A 16814-nucleotide genomic window follows, 5' to 3' on the forward strand; every position below is an offset into this window, starting at 1 on the left:
AAACTGAAACTTGCAGTTTCTTCTCTGAGAATCACATTGTCTGCATTTTTATACTCCTATGAAACTACTTTTTTAAGTGCTAAGAATAGATTTCTAGAATTCATAAAATACTTCATATGCTCAATAGTGCAAATCTGAAATTCAAAAGACATTAATATCTGAAAGTACTCTCAAAATACACAACACAAAACACAATTCACAACCTGCAAATACTGACAACCCCGAGCTCCTCCTGACAATTCGCAACCTTCCTGACTATTGGGCTGGGGGGGGGGGGCAGCCCCCTCCTATTCCTCGGCGGCAGACAGCCGCCCCGTGAGACGATGTGAATGGCAAGGGAGACGATGGCGGGGAAGCGTCGTCGGACCAACTGCTTTTCTCCTCTTGTAGTTGGGTTCGGTCGATGAAGACTCCACCGGCTCGCTCTGGCAGGACACCCTCACAAACGGCACCCTGTAGATGCTCGATCCTTCAATCTCTGGTGGATGCTCCATCTGGGATCGATACTCCCACCACCGCTCCCTCACGATCGGATTCGGTGAATCTGTTTGCTCCATGGCCCAGAGGAGCACCTCTATGTACTCCGGCGCGACTCCCTCCAGGAGTATCGCCGCCTTTTCGCTCTGTTGCAGATATTTGGCCATGGATGTCGCCATCGCCGCTAGTTGGTCCTTGTTGTCAAACCAAGACTGTATCTCCAACATCCTAGCTAGCTTCACAGGGTCGCCGTCTGCGATCCTCACGTATCGGTTGTACTCCTCCATTGATCTACTTCTCCACAACACCTTCACTCACCGGCAGTGGTTTTTGAATGGAAGAGGAGAGGAGCAGCGCTGGTTTTGGATTAGAACAGGAGAGGAGCAACGCTGGTTTTGGACTGGAACAGGAGAGGAGGGGCGGTGGTTTTGAAATGGAAGAGGAGAGGAGCGGCGCTGGATTTAGATTGGAATAGGAGAGGAGCGGCGATGGTTTAAGAGGAGAAGAGCAGAAGAGCAGCGCTCGTCTTGGAAGTATTTTTTTGTTGTTTTGCATATTTTGGGTCAAAGTTTGACCACGTACTATATTTGACAAGCAAAATGTGAATGCATGTCACCAAAAATTGTATCATTTGGTTCGTATCTGAATGTACTTTCAAATTATATTATTTTTGCAACGTATAACATATATTTTATGTGCGAAAATCATGGTCAATTATGACCCAGAATAAAAGGGAGACTAGTTAATGTGGGGTCGCTTTCTTAATTGAAGTGTAAATTGATTTTGATTTTGATCCAGTCACAGCGCCCCGGCCTTCTCGTCCAATCCTCAATCGCTGCCGCACGCTCCTCTCCCTCTTCTCCATTGCAAAACCACCTCCTCTCCTCTCCATCATCTCCATTCCAAAACCACCGTCTCGCCTCTCCCTCTTCTGATCTTCTCCATTGCAAAACCACCTCCTCTCCTCTCCATCATCTCCATTCCAAAACCACCTCCTCTCCTCTCCATCACCTCCATTCCAAAACCACCGTATCGCCTCTCCCTCTTCTGATCTTCTCCATTGCAAAACCATCTCCTCTCCTCTCCATCATCTCCATTCCAAAACCACTGTCTCGCCTCTCCCTCTTCTGATCTTCTCCATTGCAAAACCACCTCCTCTCCTCTCCATCATCTCCATTCCAAAACCACCGTCTCGCCTCTCTCTCTTCTCTATTGCAATACCACCGTCTCTCCTCCCATCTTCCAAAGCTAGCACCGGACCACTCAGAAGGACATCTATGGAGAGGATGCAACAGCGAATTAGGCAGATCGCCGACGGCTACTAGGCAAAGTTAGCGAGGTTGAAGGAGATCCTTAGTTGGTTTGACAATGAGTGGGAGATTTCGAGGATGGTGCGGGCCATGTGGAAATGTATGCGAAAGAGCGAGATGGCGGCGATGAGGGCGGCGATGTACATGTACTCCTCGGCGGCAGTCACGCCGCAGTCCTCCAAGTTCATCGAGTATCTCTTCTAGGCTATGGAGCAGATAGATTCGCCCGAGGCGACAGTCAGGTGGAGGTGGTGGGCGTACAGGTCGAAGGTCGAGCACCCAGAGGATAATGAATCGATCGAGTATGGTGTGCCGTTCGTGAGGGTGCAGAGCCAGCCGGAGCCACAGGAGTATTCATTCTCCCACCACAAGAGGAGGCCGGATGGCGCGATGTCGCTTCCCCGCTGTTCTCCACGGTTCCCTCGACGCTCGCCTCGTTTCAACGGCGGCGGTAGGGTTTAAGGTAAGCTTCGCACTAATCTAATCTTCCACCTGCTCATGCTTACAATCAGTGTGACAGCTAATGAAAATCATGCTTACAATCAGTCTCCGAGTACTACGCCAATCACCCTAATATAGCTCTGGACCTTTGGGTCAAAGTTGTGATACAGTGTACAAATAAAGAAAAATAGATTTGTGCTTCTTTCAGAAAAGAGTACTCCCTGGAAAACTGCCAATATAAGCTACTAGTATTTGGTTAGAGGATTTGCTGCTGAGAAAGATCCGTCCACAGAGAGCGCCACACATCCCACTAGTGGTGGTGGATGCCAATGCGTGCATGCAGCATGGTTGGTGTCGGTAATTTTTAATTGGCACACCTCGCACTCTGCATATATGCCAGTTCCATACGTACATTTGTGCAGTTCCACCAAAATGCAGCTGAATAACCCTATTTGCACAGATAATGAAAAAGCGTCATTACATTATAGTGGCACTAGTTGATGAAACACACAAAGTAAATAGAAGAAAATATTGCGATAGTATCATAGTTTGCCATGCTGCAAGGGCGAGATGGGCCCTGCGACGCCTCATACGATACGCCTCATACTGGACATCGTCCCAAGTCTCCCAGATACACCTTCTGCCAGTGATGAACATCAGTCTACAACGGTAGTACAAGGAGGCACCTTGAGACATTCAAATCTCTATTTTTGTACATATCAACTAAAATTAAGCACCCCAGTTTGTAGAAACGCTTAAACATTAACAATGGGACTAGTTGATGAAACATACATTAACAACGCTTAAACATTAACAATGGGACTAGTTGATGAAACATACATTAACAAAGAGAAGCACTTTCTTTATCTACATTGGAAATGAAATGATAGAGATGACACTCGCTCTATTTTAACTGTATTATTACTTCATTTTATCAGTGACACTAGGGTCGAGCAGGTGGCAAACGAGGTGTACCGTGCGCCACAAGGATGGAGGCCGAGGGTGCTTAGACTGGGCTGCTGAAGCTGGTTCTTTCCGTCACCAACATGGATGATTCAATTCATGGGAACTTTTGGTGCAGTTCACCTAAAATGAAGCAATGTCCCGTGAGCTAACAACTTCTTCTTCATTTTTTTAAGAAAAGGGCTCCAACCCCGGTTCCATTTCCATCAGAAAACGAAACCCACAAAGATTCTTCTTCATTACTTGCAATAAAATTGAGCAACATCAAGGTTGGCTGTGAAGCTCCTGGAATGCTCAACTATAATTTGGATATTGCTACGTCTCGAGCTTGCGTTGGATTTCCCCGAAGAGGAGAGGATGATGCAACACAGTAGCGTAAGTATTTCCCTCAGTTTTTGAGAACCAAGGTATCAATCCAGTAGGAGACCACGCGCAAGTCCCTCGTACCTGCACAAAATGATAGCTACTCGCAACCAATGCTTAGGGGTTGTCAATCCCTTCACGGTCACTAACGAGGGTGAGATCTGATAGAGATAATATTTTTGGTATTTTTGGTATAAAGATGCAAAGTAAAAAGTAAAAGCAAAAGCAAGTAAATAAAGTGATGGAGATTGATATGATGAGAATAGACCCGGGGGCCATAGGTTTCACTAGTGGCTTCTCTCAAGAGCATAAGTATTCTACGGTGGGTGAACAAATTACTGTTGAGCAATTGACAGAATTGAGACAGTTATGTGGTTATCCAGGCAATGATCATGTATATAGGCATCACGTCCGTGACAAGTAGACCGAAACGATTCTGCATCTACTACTATTACTCCACTCATCGACCACTATCCAGCATGCATCTAGAGTATTAAGTTAAAAACAGAGTAACGCCTTAAGCAAGATGACATGATGTAGAGGAATAAATTCATGCAATATGATAAATACCCCATCTTGTTATCCTCGATGGCAACAATACAATACGTGCCTTGCAACCCTTTCTGTCACTGGGTAAGGTCACCGCAAGATTGAACCCAAAGCTAAGCACTTCTCCCATTGCAAGAACTACCAATCTAGTTGGCCAAACCAAACGGATAATTCGAAGAGACTTGCAAAGATAACTCAATCATACATAAAAGAATTCAGAGAAGAATCAAATATTTTCCATAGATAAGCTGGATCATAAACCCACAATTCATCGGTCTCAACAAACACACTGCAAAAAGAAGATTACATCGAATAGATCTCCACGAGAGAGGGGGAGAACATTGTATTGAGATCCAAAAAGAGAGAAGAAGCCATCTAGCTACTAACTATGGACCTGAAGGTCTGAAGCAAACTACTCACACTTCATCGGAGGGGCTATGGTGATGATGTAGAAGCCCTCCATGGTAGATGCCCCCTCCGACGGAGCTCCGGAACAGGCCCCAAGATGGGATCTCACGGATACAAAAAGTTGCGGCGGTGGAATTAGGTTTTGGCTCCATCCCTGATCTGTTGGGGGTACGTAGGTATATATAGGAGGAAGGAGTACGTCGGTGGAGCGTCAGGGGGCCCATGAGGCAGGGGGGCGCGCCCAGGGGGGAGGGCGCGCCCCCACCCTCGTGACCGCCTCTAGCACTTCTTGGAGTAGGGTCCAAGTCTCCTGGATCATGTTCGGTGAGAAGATCACGTTTCCGAAGGTTTCATTCCGTTTGGACTCCGTTTGATATTTCGTTTCTTCGAAACACTGAAATAGGCAAAAAAACAGCAATTCTGGGCTGGGCCTCCGGTTAATAGGTTAGTCCCAAAAATAATATAAAAGTGGAAAATAAAGCCCATTATAGTCCAAAACAATAGATTTAGTAGCATGGAGAAATAAAAAATTATAGATACGTTGGAGACGTATCAGGCATCCCCAAGCTTAATTCCTGCTCGTCCTCGAGTAGGTAAATGATAAAAAGAGAATTTTGATGCGGAGTGATACTTTGGCATAATTTCAATGTAAATCTTCTTAATTGTGATATGAATATTCAGATCCGAAAGATTCAAGACAAAAGTTCATATTGACATAAAAATAATAATACTTCAAGCACACTAATCAAAATAATCATGTCATCTCAAAATAACATGGCCAAGGAAAGTTCATCCCTACAAAATCATATAGTTAGGCTATGCTTCATTTTCGTCACACAAAGATGTTCCCAACTTCTGTACCCCCGATGACAAGCCAAGCAATTGTTTCATACTTAAATAGTCTCAAACTTTTTCAACCTTCACCCAATACATGAGCATGAGCCATGGATATAGCACTATGGGTGGAATAGAATATGATGATGGGGATTGTGTGGAGAAGACAAAAAAAGAGAAAGTCTCACATTGACGAGGATAATCAACAGGCTATGGAGATGCCCATCAATTGATGTCAACATGAAGAGTAAGGATTGCCATGCAATGGATGCACTAGAGCTATGGATGCTCAACAAAAGAAAACAAGTGGGTGTGCATCCAACTTGCTTGCTCATGAAGACCTAGGGCATTTGAGGTAGCCCATCGTAGGAATATACAAGACAAGTTCTATAATGAAAAATTCCCACTAGTATGAAAAAGACAACTTATGAGACTCACTATATGAAAAACATGGTGCTACTTTTAAGCACAATATATGAGACTCACTACATGAAGGACGAGGTGCTACTTTGAAGCACAAGTGTGGAAAAAGAGATAGTAGCATTGCCCTTTTTTTGGGCCTTCCCTTTTTTTTATTTTGGCCTTTCTCTTTTTTATTTGGTCAATGCTCTAACAATGATGATCATTACACTTCTATTGATTACAACATGAGGATTACAACTCGAAACTAGAACAAGGTATGACTCTATATGAATGCCTCCGGCGGTGTACCGGGATGGTGCAATGAATCAAGAGTGACATGTATGAAAAATAATGCATGGTGGCTTTGCCACAAATATGATGTCAACTACATGATCATGCAATGGCAATATGACAAAAGTAATGTATGTCATAATAATGATGAACGGAACGGTGCAAAGTTGCATGGCAATATATCTCGGAATGGCTATGGAAATGCCATAATAGGTAGGTATGGTGGCTGTTTTGAGGAAGATATAGGGAGGTTTATGTGTGATAGAGCGTATCGTATCATGGAGTTTGGATGCACCGGCGAAGTTTGCGCCAAGTCTCAATGTGAGAAAGGGCAATGCACGGTACCAAAGAGGCTAGCAATGGCGGAAAGGTAAAAGTGCGTATAATCCATGGACTCAACATTAGTCAAAAGAACTCATATACTTATTGCAAAAATTTAGAAGTCATCAAAAATCAAGTACTACGCGCATGGTCCTAGGGGGATAGATTGGTAGGAAAAGACCATCGCTCGTCCCCGACCGCCACTCATAAGGATGCACAAGCCAGATACACTTCATGCTTCAAATTTGTTACACAAGTTTAACCATACGTGCATGCTACGGGATTTACCAACTTCAACACAAGTATTTATCAAATTCACAACTACTCAACTAGCATGACTTTGATATTATTACCTCCATATCTCAAAACAATTATCAAGCATCAAACTTATCTTAGTATTCAACGCACTCAAAGGAAAGTTTCACATATCTTGAACACCAAGTATATTAACATTAAGCAAATTACCATGCTATTAACGACTCTCAAAATAATCCAAGTGAATCATGAGAGATCAAGTTTCTTTAAAACCAACCCACCACCGTGCTCTAAAAGATCTAAGTGAAGCACTAGAGCAAAAAATTATCACGCTCAAAAAGATATAAGTGAAGCACTATGAGCAAAGTATCAAGCTCAAAAGATATAAGTGAAGAACATAGAGTATTCTATCAAATTCCAAATCATGTATGGCTCTCTCAAAAGGTGTGTACAGAAAGGATGATTGTGGTAAACTAACAAGTAAAGACTCAAATAATACAAGACGCTCCAAGCAAAACACATATCATGTTGGTGAATAAAAATATAGCTCCAAGTAAATTACCGATGGAAGTGGACGAAAGAGGGGATGCCTTCCGGGGCATCCCCAAGCTTTGACTTTTTGGTGTCCTTGGATTATCTTGGGGGTGCCATGGGCATCCCCAAGCTTAGGCTCTTGCCACTCCTTGTTCCATAATCCATCAAAAGAATTCACCCAAAACTTGAAAACTTCACAACACAAAACTCAATAGAAATCTCATGAGCTCCGTTAGAGAAAGAAAACAAAAGACTACTTTAAGGTACTGTAATGAACTCATTCTTTATTTATATTGGTGTTAAACCTACTGTATTCCAACTTTTCTATGGATTGTAAACTATTTTACTAACCATAGATTCATCAAAATAAGCAAACAACACACGAAAAACAGAATCTGTCAAAAACAGAACAGTCTGTAGTTATCTGTAACTAACGCAAACTTTGGAACCCAAAAACTTCTGCCAAACTTAGACGACCTGGAAAATTTGTTTATTGATCAGCAGCAATTGGAATCAGTAATTTATCACGTTCTGGTGATTTTTAACAATTCGGGCACTGAGCACAAAGATTCTGGAAATTACAGCAAGATCAAATAACTATCATTCAAGAAGATCCAATAGGTCCAACTTGGCACAAACACTAATTAAAAGAAAAACCACATCTAAACAGAGGCTAGATGGATTATTTATTCCTAAACAGAACCAAAAACAAAAAACACAAAATAAAATTGGGTTGCCTCCCAACAAGCGCTATCGTTTAACGCCCCTAGCTAGGCATTGAGATTTCAATGATGCTCACATAAAGGACAAGAATTGAAACATAAAGAGAGCATCATGAAACACGTGACAAACACATCTAAGTCTAACATAATTCCTATTCATAGGCATATTATAATCAAACAAATTTGCAAGGCAAGCAAAAACTAGCATATGCAAGGAAGAACAAAGAGATGATAGCAATCTCAACATGACAAGAGGTAATTTAGTAACATGAAAATTTCTACAACCACATTTTCCTCTCTCATAATAAGTACATGTGGGATCATAAGAAAATTCAACAAAGTAGCTATCACATAAAATATTTTCAACATGATCCACATGCATGCAAAGTTGACACTCTTCCAAGATAGTGGGATTAACATTAACTAAAGTCATGACCTCTCCAAAACCACTTTTATCAAAAATATCATAAGATTGAACATACTCCAAATATGTGGGGTCTAAAGTTGACACTCTTCCAAACCCACTTTCAATATTATTGCAAACACTATTATCAATCTCATGTTCATCATGGGGCTTAAATAAATTTTCAAGATTATAAGAAGAATCATCCCAATCATGATCATTGCAACAAGTAGTAGACATAGCAAAACTAGCATCCCCAAGCTTAGGGTTTTGCATATTATTAGCACAATTGACATCAAGAGAATTTATAGTAAAATCATTGCAATCATGCTTTTTATTCAAAGATCTATCGTGAATTGCTTCATAAAGTACTTCATCACAATTTTTAGATTCATGAATTTGAAGCAAAACCTCATAAAGATAATCTAGTGCACTCAACTCACTAGCAATAGGTTCAACATAAATGGATCTATTAAAGAGATTAGCAAGTGGATGAGGATCCATAAATTTTTAGCAAGCGAAGATGCAAGCAAAAAGAAGGCACATGGAGACACAAGCAAACAAAAAGGCAAGCGAAAGAGAGAGGAGATTGGGAAAGAGAGGGCGAATAAAACGGCAAAGGTGAAGTGGGGGAGAGGAAAACGAGAGGCAAATGGCAAATAATGTAATGCAAGAGATAGGGATTGTGATGGGTACTTGGTATGTTGACTTTTGTGTAAGCCTCCCCGGCAACGGCGCCAGAAAAGAGCTTGATGTCTACTACACAACCTTCTTCTTATAGACGTTGTTGGGCCTGCAAGTGCACATGTTTGTAGGACAGTAGCAAATTCTTCTTGCTACGTCTCGAGCTTGCGTTGGATTTCCCCGAAGAGGATAGGATGATGCAGCACAGTAGCGTAAGTATTTCCCTTAGTTTTTGAGAACAAAGGTATCAATCCAGTAGGAGACCACACGCAAGTCCCTCGTACCTGCACAAAATGATAGCTACTCGCAACCAACGCTTAGGGGTTGTGAATCCCTTCACGGTCACTTACGAGGGTGAGATCTGATAGAGATAATATTTTTGGTATTTTTGGTATAAAGATGCAAAGTAAAAAGTAAAAGCAAAATTAAGTAAATAAAGTGATGGAGATTGATATGATGAGAATAGACCCGGGGGCCATAGGTTTCACTAGTGGCTTCTCTCAAGAGCATAAGTATTCTACGGTGGGTGAACAAATTATTGTTGAGCAATTGACATAATTGAGACAGTTATGAGGTTATCCAGGCAATGATCATGTATATAGGCATCACGTCCGTGACAAGTAGACCGAAACGATTCTGCATCTACTACTATTACTCCACTCATCGACCGCTATCCATCATGCATCTAGAGTATTAAGTTAAAAACAGAGTAACGCCTTAAGCAAGATGACATGATGTAGAGGAATAAATTCATGCAATATGATAAATACCCCATCTTGTTATCCTCGATGGCAACAATACAATACGTGCCTTGCAACCCTTTCTGTCACTGGGTAAGGTCACCGCAAGATTGAACCCAAAGCTAAGCACTTCTCCCATTGCAAGAACTACCAATCTAGTTGGCCAAACCAAACGGATAATTCGAAGAGACTTGCAAAGATAACTCAATCATACATAAAAAATTCAGAGAAGAATCAAATATTTTCCATAGATAAGCTGGATCATAAACCCACAATTCATCGGTCTCAACAAACACACCGCAAAAAGAAGATTACATCGAATAGATCTCCACGAGAGAGGGGGAGAACATTGTGTTGAGATCCAAAAAGAGAGAAGAATCCATGTAGCTACTAACTATGTACCCGAAGGTCTGAAGTAAACTACTCACACTTCATCAGAGGGGCTATGGTGATGATGTAGAAGCCCTCCGTGGTAGATGCCCCTTCCGGCGGAGCTCCAGAACAGGCCCCAAGATGGGATCTCGCGGATACAGAAAGTTGCGGCAGTGGAATTAGGTTTTTGGCTCCGTCCCCGATCTGTTGGGGGTATGTAGGTATATATAGGAGGAAGGAGTACATCTGTGGAGCATCAGGGGGCCCACAAGGCAGGGGCGCACGCCCAGGGGGGAGGGCGCTCCCCCACCCTCGTGACCGCCTCTGGCACTTCTTGGAGTAGGGTCCAAGTCTCCTGGATCACGTTCGGTGAGAAGATCAAGTTTTCGAAGGTTTCATTCCGTTTGGACTCCGTTTGATATTTCGTTTCTTCGAAACACTGAAATAGGCAAAAAACAACAATTCTGGGCTGGGCCTCCGGTTAATTGGTTAGTCCCAAAAATAATATAAAAGTGGAAAATAAAGCCCATTATAGTCCAAAACAATAGATAAAGTAGCATGGAGCAATCAAAAATTATAGATACGTTGGAGACGTATCAGATATCATTTGTGCAGTTCAACTAAGATCGAGCGTGAAATTGAAGGAAATATGCCCTAGAGGCAATAATAAAGTTATTATTTATTTCCTTATAATCATGATAAATGTTTATTATTCATGCTAGAATTGTATTTACCGGAAACATAATACATGTGTGAATACATAGACAAACAGAGTGTCACTAGTATGCCTCTACTTGACTAGCTCGTTAATCAAAGATGGTTATGTTTCCTAACCATGAACAATGAGTTGTTATTTGATTAACGAGGTCACATCATTAGTAGAATGATCTGATTGACATGACCCATTCCATTAGCTTAGCACCCGATTGTTTAGTATGTTGCTATTGCTTTCTTCATGACTTATACATGTTCCTATGACTATGAGATTATGCAACTCCCGTTTACCGGAGGAACACTTTGGGTACTACCAAACGTCACAACGTAACTGGGTGATTATAAAGGAGTACTACAGGTGTCTCCAATGGTCGATGTTGGGTTGGCGTATTTCGAGATTAGGATTTGTCACTCCGATTGTCGGAGAGGTATCTCTGGGCCCTCTCGGTAATACACATCACATAAGCCTTGCAAGCATTACAACTAATACGTTAGTTGTGAGATGATGTATTACGGAACGAGTAAAGAGACTTGCCGGTAACGAGATTGAACTAGGTATTGGATACCGACGATCGAATCTCGGGCAAGTAACATACCGATGACAAAGGGAACAACGTATGTTGTTATGCGGTCTGACCGATAAAGATCTTCGTAGAATATGTAGGAGCCAATATGGGCATCCAGGTCCCGCTATTGGTTATTGACCAGAGATGTGTCTCGGTCATGTCTACATTGTTCTCGAACCCGTAGGGTCCGCACGCTTAAGGTTACGATGACAGTTATATTATGAGTTTATGCATTTTGATGTACCGAAGGTTGTTCGGAGTCCCGGATGTGATCACGGACATGACGAGGAGTCTCGAAATGGTCGAGACATAAAGATTGATATATTGGAAGTCTATGTTTGGACATCGGAAGTGTTCCGGGTGAAATCGGGATTTTACCGGGTTACCGGGAGGTTACCGGAACCCCCCGGGAGCCATATGGGCCATCATGGGCCTTAGTGGAAAGGAGAAAGGGGCAGCCCAAGGGGGCTGCGCGCCTCCCCCCTTCCCCTAGTCCTATTAGGACTAGGAGAGGTGGCCGGCCACCCCTCTCCCTCTTTCCCCCTTGGGAATCCTAGTTGGAATAGGATTGGGGGGGGGGAGTCCTACTCCCGGTAGACAAACAAGGGATACCACACATGCACGCACTGTTTAGCTGACACCAAAAGTATATACCTAGGAAGCTGCAGGAAGAATGTGTACCTGGGCTATCGTCGATTTCTTCCGACCTACCATCAATGTCGAAAGAAAGGCAAGTATTTCAAAGGCGAGGCAGATCACCGGAAGAAGCCCGCCATGCGTACCGGTGATCACGTACTTGCTATGGTCAATGATTTACATGTAATCTTTGGAAAGGGTCCCGACGGACTAGCTGTTCCGAGTGACGCTGAGGGACACGCACCCATGTGGAAGAAGAAATCTATATTTTGGGACCTACCCTACTGGAAAGACCTAGAGGTCCGCTCTTCGATCGACGTGATGCACATGACGAAGAACCTTTGCGTGAACCTGCTAGGCTTCTTGGGTGTGTATGGGAAGACAAAAGATACAGCTGAGGCAAAGGAGGACCTGCAACGTTCGCACAAAAAAGACGGCATGCCTCCAAAGCAGTATGAAGGTCCTGCCAGCTACACTCTTACCAAAGAAGAGAAGGAAATCTTCTTTGAATGCCTGCTTAGTATGAAGGTCCCGACTGGCTTCTCGTCGAATATAAAGCGAATAATATGTTGGGGAACGTAGTAATTTCAAAAATTTTCCTAGGCACACGCAAGATCATGGTGATGCATAGCAACGAGAGGGGAGAGTGTGTCCACGTACCCTCGTAGACCGTAAGCGGAAGCATTATGACAACGCGGTTGATGTAGTTGTACGTCTTCACGATCCGATCGATCCAAGTACCGAACGTACGGCACCTCCGAGTTCAGCACACGTTCAGCTCGATGACGATCCCCGGACTCCGATCCAACAAAGTGTCGGGGATGAGTTCCGTCAGCACGACGGCGTGGTGACGATGATGATGTTCTACCGGCGCAGGGCTTCGCCTAAACTCCACGACGATGTGATCGAGGTGGAACATGATGGAGGGGGGCACTGCACACGGCTAAGGAACGATCACGTAGATCAACTTGTTGTTCCAGGGTGCTCCCTGCCCCCGTATATAAAGGAGGGAGGGGGAGGTGCGGCCGGCCCCCAAGGGGTGCGCCTGGAGGAGTCCTACTCCCACCGGGAGTAGGACTCACCCCTCTTGCCTTGGTGGAGAAGGAAAGGGGGGAGGGGAAAGAGGAAAGGGGGGCGCCGCCCCCCCTCCTTGTCCTATTCGGACAAGGGGGGGAGGGGGCGCGTGGCCTGCCCTCCTCTTCTCCCTCATGGCCCATGTAGGCCCAATAACCCCCCCCCCCGGGGGGGGGGGGTTCCGGTAACCCCCCGGTACTCCGGAAAATCCCGGTTTCTCCCGAAACGATTCCGATATCCAAATATAGGCTTCCAATATATCAATCTTTATGTCTCGACCATTTCGAGACTCCTCGTCATGTCCTGGATCACATCCGGGACTCCGAACAACCTTCGGTACATCAAAATATATAAACTCAAAATAAAACTGTCATCGTAACGTTAAGCATGCGGACCCTACGGGTTCGAGAACTATGTAGACATGACCTAGAACTATTCTCGGTCAATAACCAATAGAGGAACCTGGATGCTCTTATTGGCTCCTACATATTCTACGAAGATATTTATCAGTCAAACCGCATAACAACATACGTTGTTCCCTTTGTCATTGGCATGTTACTTGCCCGAGATTCGATCGTCAGTATCTAATACCTAGTTCAATCTCGTTACCGGCAAGTCTCTTTACTCGTTACGTAATGCATCATTCCGTAACTAACTCATTATCTACATTGCTTGCAAGGCTTATATGATGTGCATTACCTTGAGGGCCCAAAGATACCTCTCCGACAATCGGAGTGACAAAACCTAATCTCGAAATACGCCAACCCAACATGTACCTTTGGAGACACCTGTAGTACTCCTTTATAATCACCCAGTTACGTTGTGACATTTGGTAGCACCCAAAGTGTTCCTCCGGTAACGGGAGTTGCATAATCTCATAGTTACAGGAACATGTATAAGTCATGAAGAAAGCAATAGCAACAAACTAAACGATCAAGTGCTAAGCTAACGGAATGGGTCAAGTCAATCACATCATTCTCCTAATGATGTGATCCCGTTAATCAAATGACAACTCTTTTGTCCATGGCTAGGAAACTTAACCATCTTTGATTCAACGAGCTAGCCAAGTAGAGGCATACTAGTGACCCTATGTTTGTCTATGTATTCACACATGTATTATGTTTCCGGTTAATACAATTCTAGCATAAATAATAAACATTTATCATGATATAAGGAAATAAATAATAACTTTATTATTGCCTCTAGGGCATATTTCCTTCAGTCTCCCACTTGCACTAGAGTCAATAATCTAGTTCACATCGCCATGTGATTTAACACCAATATTCACATCTGTATGTGATTAATACCCATAGTTCACATCGTCATGTGATCAACACCCAAAGGGTTTACTAGAGTCAATAATCTAGTTCACATCGCTATGTGATTAACACCCAAAAGAGTACTAAGGTATGATCATGTTTTGCTCGTGAGAGAAGTTTAGTCAACGGGTCTGTCACATTCAGAGCCGTATGTATTTTGCAAATATTCTATGTCTACAATGCTCTGCATGGAGCTACTTTAGCTCATTGCTCCCACTTTCAATATGTATCCAGATTGCGAATTAGAGTCATCTGGATCAGTGTAAAAGTTTGCACCAATGTAACTTTTACGATGAGCTCTTTTATCACCTCCATAATCGAGAAACATCTCCTTAGTCCTCACTAAGGATATTCTTGACCGCTGTCCAGTGATCTACTATTAGATCACTATTGTACTCCCTTGCCAAACCAGGGCAGAGTATACAATAGGTCTGGTCCATAGCATGGCATACTTTTATAGAACCTATGACTGAATGCATGGGGAATGACTTTCATTCTCTTTCTATTTTCTGCTGTGGTCGGGATTTGAGTCTTACTCAATTTGATACCTTTGCAACACAGGCAAGAACTTTTTCTTTGACTTTTCCATTTTGAACTACTTCAAAATCTTGTCAAGGTATGTACTTATTGAAAAACTTATCAAGCGTCTTGATCTATCTCAATAGATCTTGATGCTCAATATGTAAGTAGCTTTACTGAGGTCTTTCTTTGAAAAACTCTTTTCAAACACTCCTTTATGCTTTGCAGAAAAAATTCTACATCATTTCCGATCAACAATATGTCTTACACATATAATATCAGAAATGCTACAGAGCTCCCACTCACTTTCTTGTTAATACATGCCTTTCCAAAAGTCTGTATAAAACCATATGCTTTGATCAACTCATCAAAGCATATATTCCAACTCCGAGATGTTTGCACCAGTCCATTGATGGATCGCTGGAGCTTGCACATTTTGTTAGCACCGTTAGGATTGAAAAAACCTTCTGGTTGCATCATATACAACTCTTCTTTAATAAATCCATTAAGGAATGTAGTTTTTTACATCCATTTGCCAGATTTCAAAAAATGTGGCAATTGCTAACATGATTCAGACAGACTTAAGCATCGATATGAGTGAGAAAATCTCATCATATTCAACACTTTGAACTTGTCGAAAATCTTTCGCAACAAGTCGATCTTAGTAGATAGTAACACTACTATTAGTGTCCGTCTTCCTCTTGAAGATCCATTTATTTAACATGGCTTGCTGATCATCGAGCAAGTCAATCAAAGTCCATACTTTGTTCTCATACATGGATCATATCTCAGATTTTTTGGCCTCAAGCCATTTTGCGGAATCTAGGCTCATCATCGCTTCCTCATAGTTCGTAGGTTTATCATGGTCTAGTAACATGACTTCCAGAACATGATTACCGTACCACTCTGGTGCGGATCTTACTCTGGAAGACCTACGAGGTTTGGTAGCAACTTGATCTGAAGTTTCATGATCATCATCATTAACTTCCTCACTAATTGGTGTAGGAATAACTGGAACTGATTTCTATGATGAACTACTTTCCAATAAGGGAGAAGGTACAATTACCTCATCAAGTTCTACTTTCCTCCCACTCACTTCTTTCGAGAGAAACTTCTTCTCTAGAAAGGATCCATCTTAGCAACTAATAACTTGCCTTCGGATCTGTGATAGAAGGTGTACCCAATAGTTACCTTTGGGTATTCTATGAAGATGCACTTCTCCGATTTGGGTTTGAGCTTATCAGGTTGAAACCTTTTCACATAAGCATCGCAGCCCCAAACTTTAAGAAACGACAACTTTGGTTTCTTGCCAAACCACAGTTCATAAGGTGTCGTCTCAACGGATTTCGATGGTGCCCTATTTAAAGTGAACGCAACTGTCTCTAATGCATAACCCCAAAACAATAGTGGTAAATCGGTAAGAGACATCATAGATTGCACTATATCCAATAAAGCATTGTTTATGACGTTCGGACACACCATTAAGCTGTGGTGTTCCAGGTGGCATGAGTTTGTGAAACTATTCCACATTGTTTTAATTGAAGACCAAACTCGTAACTCAAATATTTGTCTCCGCGATCAAATCACAGAAACTTTATTTTCTTGCTACGATGATTCTCCACTTCACTCTGAAATTCTTTGAACTTTTCAAATGTTTCAGACTTGTGCTTCATTAAGTAGATATACTCATATCTGCTCAATTCATCTTGTGAAGGTCAAAAAATAATGATACCCGCCACGAGCATCAACACTCATTGGACCGCATACATCGGTATGTATTATTTCCAATAAGTCACTAGCTCGTTCCATTGTTCCGGAGAACGGAGTTTTAGTCATCTTGCCCAAAAGGCACGGTTCGCAAGCATCAAATGATTCATAACCAAATAATTCCAAAAATCCATCTTTATGGAGTTTCTT

Source organism: Triticum dicoccoides, chromosome 7B, assembly GCF_002162155.2.
Source record: "Triticum dicoccoides isolate Atlit2015 ecotype Zavitan chromosome 7B, WEW_v2.0, whole genome shotgun sequence".
Classification (NCBI taxonomy): Eukaryota; Viridiplantae; Streptophyta; class Magnoliopsida; order Poales; family Poaceae; genus Triticum; species Triticum dicoccoides.